The sequence below is a fragment of the Propithecus coquereli genome, unplaced genomic scaffold (genome assembly GCF_000956105.1).
Source record: "Propithecus coquereli isolate 6110/MARCELLA unplaced genomic scaffold, Pcoq_1.0 Scaffold150, whole genome shotgun sequence".
NCBI lineage: Eukaryota > Metazoa > Chordata > Mammalia > Primates > Indriidae > Propithecus > Propithecus coquereli.
In genome coordinates, this window is record NW_012139414.1 from 6,643,397 (window position 1) to 6,651,693 (window position 8,297).

The following is an 8,297-nucleotide window of genomic DNA, read 5'->3' on the forward strand; positions in this document are numbered from 1 at the left end:
ATTAATTGGACAGCTAAAAATATATAGAAAAAATTAGCCGGGCATGGTGGCACATGCCTGTAGTCCCAGCTACTCGGGAGGCTGAGGCAGTAGGATAGCTTGAGCCCAGGAGTTTGAGGTTGCTGTGAGCTAGGCTAACGCCACGGCACTCACTCTAGCCTGGGCAACGGAGTGAGACTCTGTCTCAAAAAAAACAAAAACAAACAAACAAAAAATTTATTAGGACCATGTGATCCCACCACTGAAATAACATGACAAGTGTTGGCCACCCACACTCATCCTATAGCTGCTGCTCAGTGGCAACCTCTGAGCTTTTGGACTAAATGACTAGATTCTGCTTTCCTTCATACTCTGTTTGGAAAACAGTTACTGTCTTGTTATTGCGCACATACCTGTCCCAGTACCTGAAGGACACAAAATTGTATTACGACCTGAAATACCCATCATGTCATGAGTGATGTCAATAAAAGCCTTCTAGTACAGACAGAAATGCCCAAAGGAAGGAGTTCCACGAGAACATGGAAACAGTCTACAAACGAGCACGCTACCAGTGATACTTATTGTACTTGGAAACGTACAATAAACACGTTCCTCCTGGGACCTACTGTGGAACTGCCCAGGGACTTGCCGGCCGCTGTTGCTGTATGAACCCCTCCTTTCAACCAATTGCCCAGGGATTCCAGGCAATTGGCCTGGCGCACAGATGACAGTTCCAGAGTCAAAGGCCTGGACTCAACATGGAAAGCAGCTACCTTGAGGCCAGTGGATTGGCAAAACCCTCGGGGAAGGAGAGATGAACAAGCTGACCCCGTAGGCTACATTCCTGATGGTGACAGAGAACTAGACACGGGAAAGCCCATCCGTTGGCTGTATGCCTACTCTTGCCAATGGACTCGCAATTTGGTTTAAGCGAGTTCTTAGGTAACGGGACATTAACAGGGCTCCCGGGTGGACTATTGCTCTTGGGAAATCTCTGTGGGGATTTAAAAAGCAAATCAAAGCAGTGCATGTTGACGCCCACCAAAAAAAATTTTATGCCAGGGTCCGAAGGTGGCCGGAATCAACAAGTTGATGCCCCAGTTCAATGTCATGGAGTGACAATTTGGATCCACGAAATGAGTGACAGTAACTTATTCCTGGGGCACTCAAGCCAAGCAGTGAGGGTCCAAACAACATACACTGCTGGCCCTGCTCAAGCTCAAACTGTTACTAAAATTGTCCTGTTTACCAACACGAAAGGCAACGTTTCCTGTTAGTTCTGGGAAGTATTTCCTGGGGAGGAGGTCCCGCCCACAGCTGGCAAGTAAATCATATCTGCCATTTGCCTATTTCTCTGAGGGCATTCAAATGCACACTGACAGGGCTTGGCTCATGTTCCGGGTTTGGCTTTGACATGATGGCTGAAGCCTGTGGGCTAAAGCAGCCACTCACACTACATAGCAGAGGATTGCACCAGCTTGGCCCTCTTGGTCACTTTCTCTCAGATCAAGACACTCACTCCACGGCCCATGCCGTGCAACAGTGGGCAAAGAACGAGCACATTTGATGGACTTACCACACTCCTATCACCCTCAAAGTCTTGGGTTAATAGAAAATTGGAACAGACAGTTAGAACGCCTCCTTAAAAATATGGGGTACATGTGTGACCAAGGATTGGCAGCTGGCTTGCAACCTTCCAGCATCTTGTTTTGCAACTTAACTTGTTTAAGGACTAACAGGTCTCTTTGGATAAATTGTTATGCTTTTGTGGTGGAATTGGGGAGGACGGGAGGGGTGACAACAGAGGCACTTACAAGCGAGTCTTCTCTGCTTGACCGCAATTTTCTTTTCCAACACTGGGCCTGGTGGTCTCTGCACTGGAACTCCAATGAAGGGCTCCAGAGCTGCTAATATTCTACAACAAGACACCATGTCTATTAATTTGCACCTAACTGCAAGAATTCCAAAGAGATTGATGGAACCGATTGTCTTTTTCCCACAGCTCATCAAGTTGGAGCTGACTGTTGAAAATGTTTTGTTGCCTAGCGGACAGCATGGTTGTATTTCTCTGCACTTACCCAGTCAGACCCTCATGATGAACTGGGAGATGCCCTTCGAGATCTCAGGTTGCTATCAGCAGTAGGGACTAGCCCAGTGGCTGAACCAGAGGGGACTACTTTAGAGGGAAAGAGTTGGATTAAAATTAATGATACATGAAAGAGGGTGAGATTGCTGCTGAGGGGAAGGGAGTTAATAAATCATTGTTAAATGGAACATCTAAGATAATCTTGATACAGTGAGAAGCTTAGAGCAAGGGAATAAATATGGTCTTTTAGCTTTCACTCTGAAGGCCCTTGGGCAAAGGGACTCTGTTTGCCAAAACCTCCTTCTCTTGTGAAGAGCCAAGAAGTGAGCTGACCGCAGCGGAAAACAGATTGGCAGATCCTCAAAAAGTTAAACATAGAATCACCATATGGTTCAGCGAACCCAAAAGAATTAAAAGCAGGGACCAAAACAGATATTTGTACACCTATGTTCATACTGGCATTATTCACAATAGCCAAAAGGTGGAAACCCAGATGGACACGAATAGATGAGAAGAAAACACACAGTATATATGTACAATGGAATATTACTCAGCTTTTAACAGGAATAAAATTCGATACATGCCACAACATCGATAAACCTTCAAAACATCATGCTAAATAAAACAAGCCAGACACAAAAAGACAAATATCATATGATTCCACGTGTACGAGGTACCTAGAATAGGCAAATTCATGAAGACAGAAAATAGGATAAAGGTTATCAGGGGCTGGTGGGGAAGGGGGAATGCAGAGTTATTATTTAATGTATTTAATGGTATAGAGTTTTTTTCTTTCTTTCTTTTTTGGTTTTGAGGCAGAGTCTCCTTCTGTCACCCTGGGTAGAGAGAGTGCAGTGGCATCACCTGGTCAAACTCAGAGTATACTCATTAATAACGATCTGAATTATGTGGTCACTTCTGTAAGCCTCAAACTGTTCCAAAACTAAAAGTTTATCTTAAGAAGTAAACTTGGCCATTAATGGCAATCATGAAGATTTAAGAATGGTACTGGGGTATAATAACAGAAGTTTATCCTCTGCAGGTCCTATCTGTTATAATATTATGTGTAAAAATAGCTATTTCCCCTCTTATTGTGGGTGGAAAACCATAAGGTTGTGGATGGGCAATTGGGACCCTTAGTCACTGACAACGGGAAAGAATTCAGTGTGATTCAGTGGGCTTACGTTCCTGAGAAGGAAAAGCCAGAAGTCCAAAGTGAGTGGTTATGAGAAGTGCAAGGACTTGCCCAGAACAAAGTCCATTTAGGAGGGACTGCTACTCGACCTTAGTCCGGGGGACTCAACATGTTTGGGCTTGAAATTTATTCCCTAAAAGCACTCAAGCAATTAGTACTCAATGGCAACATGTCTGTGGACCCAACGGCATCGGCCCACTCACGACAAGGACCCTTAAGGAAGATGAGGAGCTGGGCGAGGCATAATTTGCTTCTTCTATGAGGAAAGACATATTGATGAAAAGACCTCCTAGTGCAAACAGACTTGTCTGAAAGGCATCCTATTCCAGGAGAAAAGACAAGGACGTGCAAGTTGCCTGGAATGATAACAGGGCACTGCAGCTAAAGCAGAGGCTAAGACAGCACGGCCACAGCCAGCCGTGGGAACAGCTGGAATGTCAACACAGCCGGGCTGAGAGTCCAAGGAGTGGCCTAGACACTATAGCCAGAAATTCTCACAGCTGAAGCCCAGAGTCTGCTCATATGGGAGACATATCCCAGTGTATGAGATTTCTTACTGGAAAATGCAGCCCATCAAAGTGCTTTAGCAGTTTTGGTGCCATAACGGATTTTAAATGGATTTTAAACAGGACCAGAGTGCTTCCCCTGGAGGATACATGGGCCCACTTGTCTCTCTCACTGGGAACCAAGATCTAGCAAAACATGTGACCTGAGAAAAGGCATTTGGCTATATCCTCCAGAAGTTCTGAATCCTGGAATAACAGAGACAAGTCTAATCTATACTCCCATGAAAAATAATATATGATATGGGAAAAAAGGTAGATTTTGTTGGGGGGACAAAAATAATCAATGATAGATTAATTATGGCTTTTAATCAGTCAACAGAAGGATACCATAAAGTGCAGATAGCTGTTGATCAGGGACACAAAAGAATTGTAAAGTGTTGGAAGTTAGTGCTGGTATTATGGGATGGTTCAGCTGTCTGTTTAAATGAATACCAACCCCGTGCTTGTTATGTGGAATCTGCAGGCACACTTGGATTCTCTGCACGAACAGATTAGGGTCCCTGTTCCAAGGTGTTCTGTGCACATGTTGGTGTTCCTGATTCAAGAGAGGAGGATGACAGGAGCTTGCACTTGGCCTCTCCAGACCCCTTGCTGTGAGACAGCCCTTGGCTGTGACACCATAGCCTTACATTAGAGCTGTTGCTATCTTGTTCCATTTCCTGAAATAAACTGTAGATGTGTAAGGATGGCCATGTTGAGTCCTGTCATTTGAAGTCTAGTAATTCACACCTATCTACCTACCACGCCAGGCAGTTTTGGGGCACTAGCAAATGATCAGTGAGTCTGCTCATGGGCCAAACTTAGAAGGATACCCCATCTCTTTGCTATTCCTGCCAAGAACGCTTAAAGCCTGAATCTAATCCTAAGGAAACTGCCAAACAAATACAGGATGAGGGATCGTCTGCGTAAAGTCTAGCCCACACTTTTCAAAAGTATCAATGTCGTGAAAAACAAGAACAAACAAATAAGGCTGGGCAACCATTCCAGATTAGAGACGGAAGAGGCATGACTACCAAATGCAGTGAGTACTCCTGCACAGGACCCTGGACTTGAAAAAAATCTACAGAAGACATTATTGGGAAAATTTGGAAAATTCGAGTATGATCTTCTTATTGCATCAATGTTAATTGTTGTTATGTAGAAAATGTCCTTATGATCAAGAGATTTATGCTGATGTATTTAGGGATATTGAGTTATATTTGTATCTAACTCTCAAATACTGCAGCCAGATGAGTGTGTGTGTGTGTGTGTGTGTGTGTGTGTGTGTGTGTGTGTAGACAGAGAGAGCCAGATAAGAAAGCAAATGTGGCAAAATATTAAGCAATTTTTTTCTCCCCTTACCTCGTACACAAGGGCTAAACAAATGTAAGATGCTGTAATTATTGTACTCAGCAGTTAAATACTCACTTAGTGCCTGCCACTTTTTTTTGTATCTTGCAGTCATCTAAGTCTTGAGCTATTGAACTTTTCATATTTTTAGCGTTTCCCATTGCTACTGGGTTGTAAGAACCTGTGCGTGCCTGCGGGCTCTCCAGCACCATTCCTTACATGTAGCCTGGGCTCCACATGTATTTAGGAAGTAGAATGAATACAGTTTTAAAGAAAGAACCTTCAGCAGATCACCTGGCCCAGCCCCCACCGATAAGTGATTCTAAACACACAAAAAGATGGGGTTTCAGGATCAGTTGCTATTATTTACAAAGTGACAAGAGAAATTTTCCATTTGCAATAGCGGTCACGTTCGCTCATTCACTCCTCTCATCTCAAATTAGGAGACGGTGACCAGAGCCCCTGTCGACCACCCCCCGTAGCAGGTGCCATGAGAATTTCAGGTTCATTCTGACAACTGGCCCCTCGCTCAGTGCTTAGGTGAGTTTCCTCCATATTTAAGAATGCTTACCTGTCTTCCGGCTGCCACCCCAAATCCAAGAAACTAGATTTCTTTCAGCTTCATTGACTTTTCATTAAGGGAGAGAGCAATTTTCCTCTGGCAGTGAAACCGGGCAGTAGGTATGTAGTTCCGTCAAGGAAATTCAAACCAGACACCTACCCCGGCAGACAACTCATTATTCTTTTAAAGAGGGGCAGGTCTCAGAACCCTCCAAGAGGGTGATTCTACCCCTATAGGTAGCACTCTGTATTGGCAACCACGGAGAGGTTGCCTGGGAAACCCTATTCAGGGACAGCTGAGTCACTTTTAAAACAAACTTCTCTAAGTGCCAATACGTACTGTTACAATTCTGTGTTGTGCCACGGTTTGGAGAGCTTGGTTTTTATACTCAGAATAATTTTTCTATTTTCTGATTCTGAAGCAACCATGATATTGTATAAAGTTAGGAATATGGAGAAAATATTTAAAAAGGAAAATTAAAACCATCTGTAACCCTCAGATCCAATGGTAACTACTGCTAGGATTTGTTTTTTCTCTCCTTTTTCTCTCTCTCTCTCTCTCCCTTTCTCTCCTCCCCCCTTCCTTCCTCTCTTTTTTTCTGTATACATTGCATGGGATTTTAAAACAAATTTGGAACCATGCTTAACATTATGCTAGGATAGTTTTCTACATAATGATTCTTTTAAAACTTTAAAAAATGAATAACATTAATAGGTGTACCATAATTTAAACATTCCCCTACATAACAATTTAAACACTGAATTTTTCTTTTTACTTCTGTAGTAAATATTTTTTGTATGTAATTTTATTGTGTTTCTGATTATTTTCTTAGGGTACATTTCTAGAAATAACATTGCTATGCCAAAAAGTAAAAAGATTTTTAAGGCTCATGACGCACTGTACTGAATTGTTCTCTGGAAATGTTATAATTTATGCTTGTATCAGTGAGGCACATTTTTCTGTACAATCATAGGCATAAAATTTTCTCTCCTAAATTTTCATTTTTGCCAATTTGATAAGGGAAAAATATTTTGTTATTGAATTATTTTACATTTCTTTGATTACTGAGGTGGAATATTTGTCATCTGTTGTTGGCTCTTTGTGTGTCTAAACAGTGAATTATTTGTTTGTGTCCTTTGTGCATTTTTTAATGTTTTAGATGTTTTTATTTACGTATTTGAAAAAGTTCTTTATATGTGGAGGTTATTAACCTTTTATCTGCCACGTGCAGTTTGTCATTTGTCTGTTTTTATTTTGTTTGTGTTTGTTCTTTATTTTATAAAAACTATTTATTCCTAGATGGCATTACCCCTTATTAAACAACTAATAAAATATGCAAAACACAATCATACATTTAAAACATGGGAAGACAACCTGTATCTTGATGTACATGAAGACAAACTCCAGGAGGAAACGTTAAATGCATTCAACATAACTAAAACGATCTGGAATTTACTGACAGATTGCTTAGTTGGAAAAGGAATTAGTGTTTAAGAAATGCTTTGGCTGATGGAAAAATAAATCTAACAAACCAGTATGTGAAAACATTGATTTACAAAGCCAAAATATCTCTTAGTCTCATCTATTGTATACCCTAAATGAGGTTCTCATTAAATGACAATAAAATGTTAAATGCCCATCGGTGTGTGTAAAGGGAATTTAATTGTTTAAGTACTAGGTACAACTTCATATTCATTTTTTATAATTTATAAGCTACTGTTGTTACTAACAATAACAATAACAATATTATTACTGAACGTATTACATCATTTGCATCTGCTATTGCTTTTATCTCTATAGTAAGATATAAAATTTCCAATCCAATATTTTGTGGCTAACTATTAATAGTACCTTAAAAAAATAAAGTTCTAGATACAAAGTTGGTGGTTTAAGGCTCAGTAAACAGTAACCAAGCAAACACCTTATAACAGATTTTTCCTCCTTAGGAGAATGTGACAGGCAAAGGTTTTTTCTTTTCTTTCTTTTGTGAGCTCACTTCAGATGACTCTATTCTGTCCAATCTTTTTCCACTAAGAAATCTGCAAAAAAGTATAATGATGGTGAATGGGTTCCAAGCCATTGTTATGGGTTTGTTTTTAAGCCCAAAAAAACCTTTGAAAATAGGTCTTTAGTTCTGGCAGCAGATCAGAACAAAGTCTCAAAAATTCACATTTCCTTCAAAAAATTTCAGCTGACGAGCTGCCACACCGTTGTTGTACAGTTTTTGCCCACGTGGCCCGCAGAAGTACCTCTCTCTCCAATCCACCGTCCTTTCTCCCGCGATCATCACCTGCTCTAGAAGCAGCTGCCTGTTGTCGGGAGGACCTTTCGGATCGCAGCGGAAGTTGTGTTTTCCGTGCGTACAGGGCTCAGCCGTGGCGACCCGAGCAAACCTCCGCCCTCCGACTCTACTTCTGCTCCTTGAGCTTTTGGTACCGTCACCTCCTTCGCAAAAGCTGAGGACGACGTAGAGCAGACCGTCCCCTCCCTCCTGCGACTCCTGTGACAGGGTCAGTGCTTCAGACGAGACGGGAGCTGAGCTTCCCGGGTAGCAGGAGGAATCTGGAGGTTCCGTTTTTG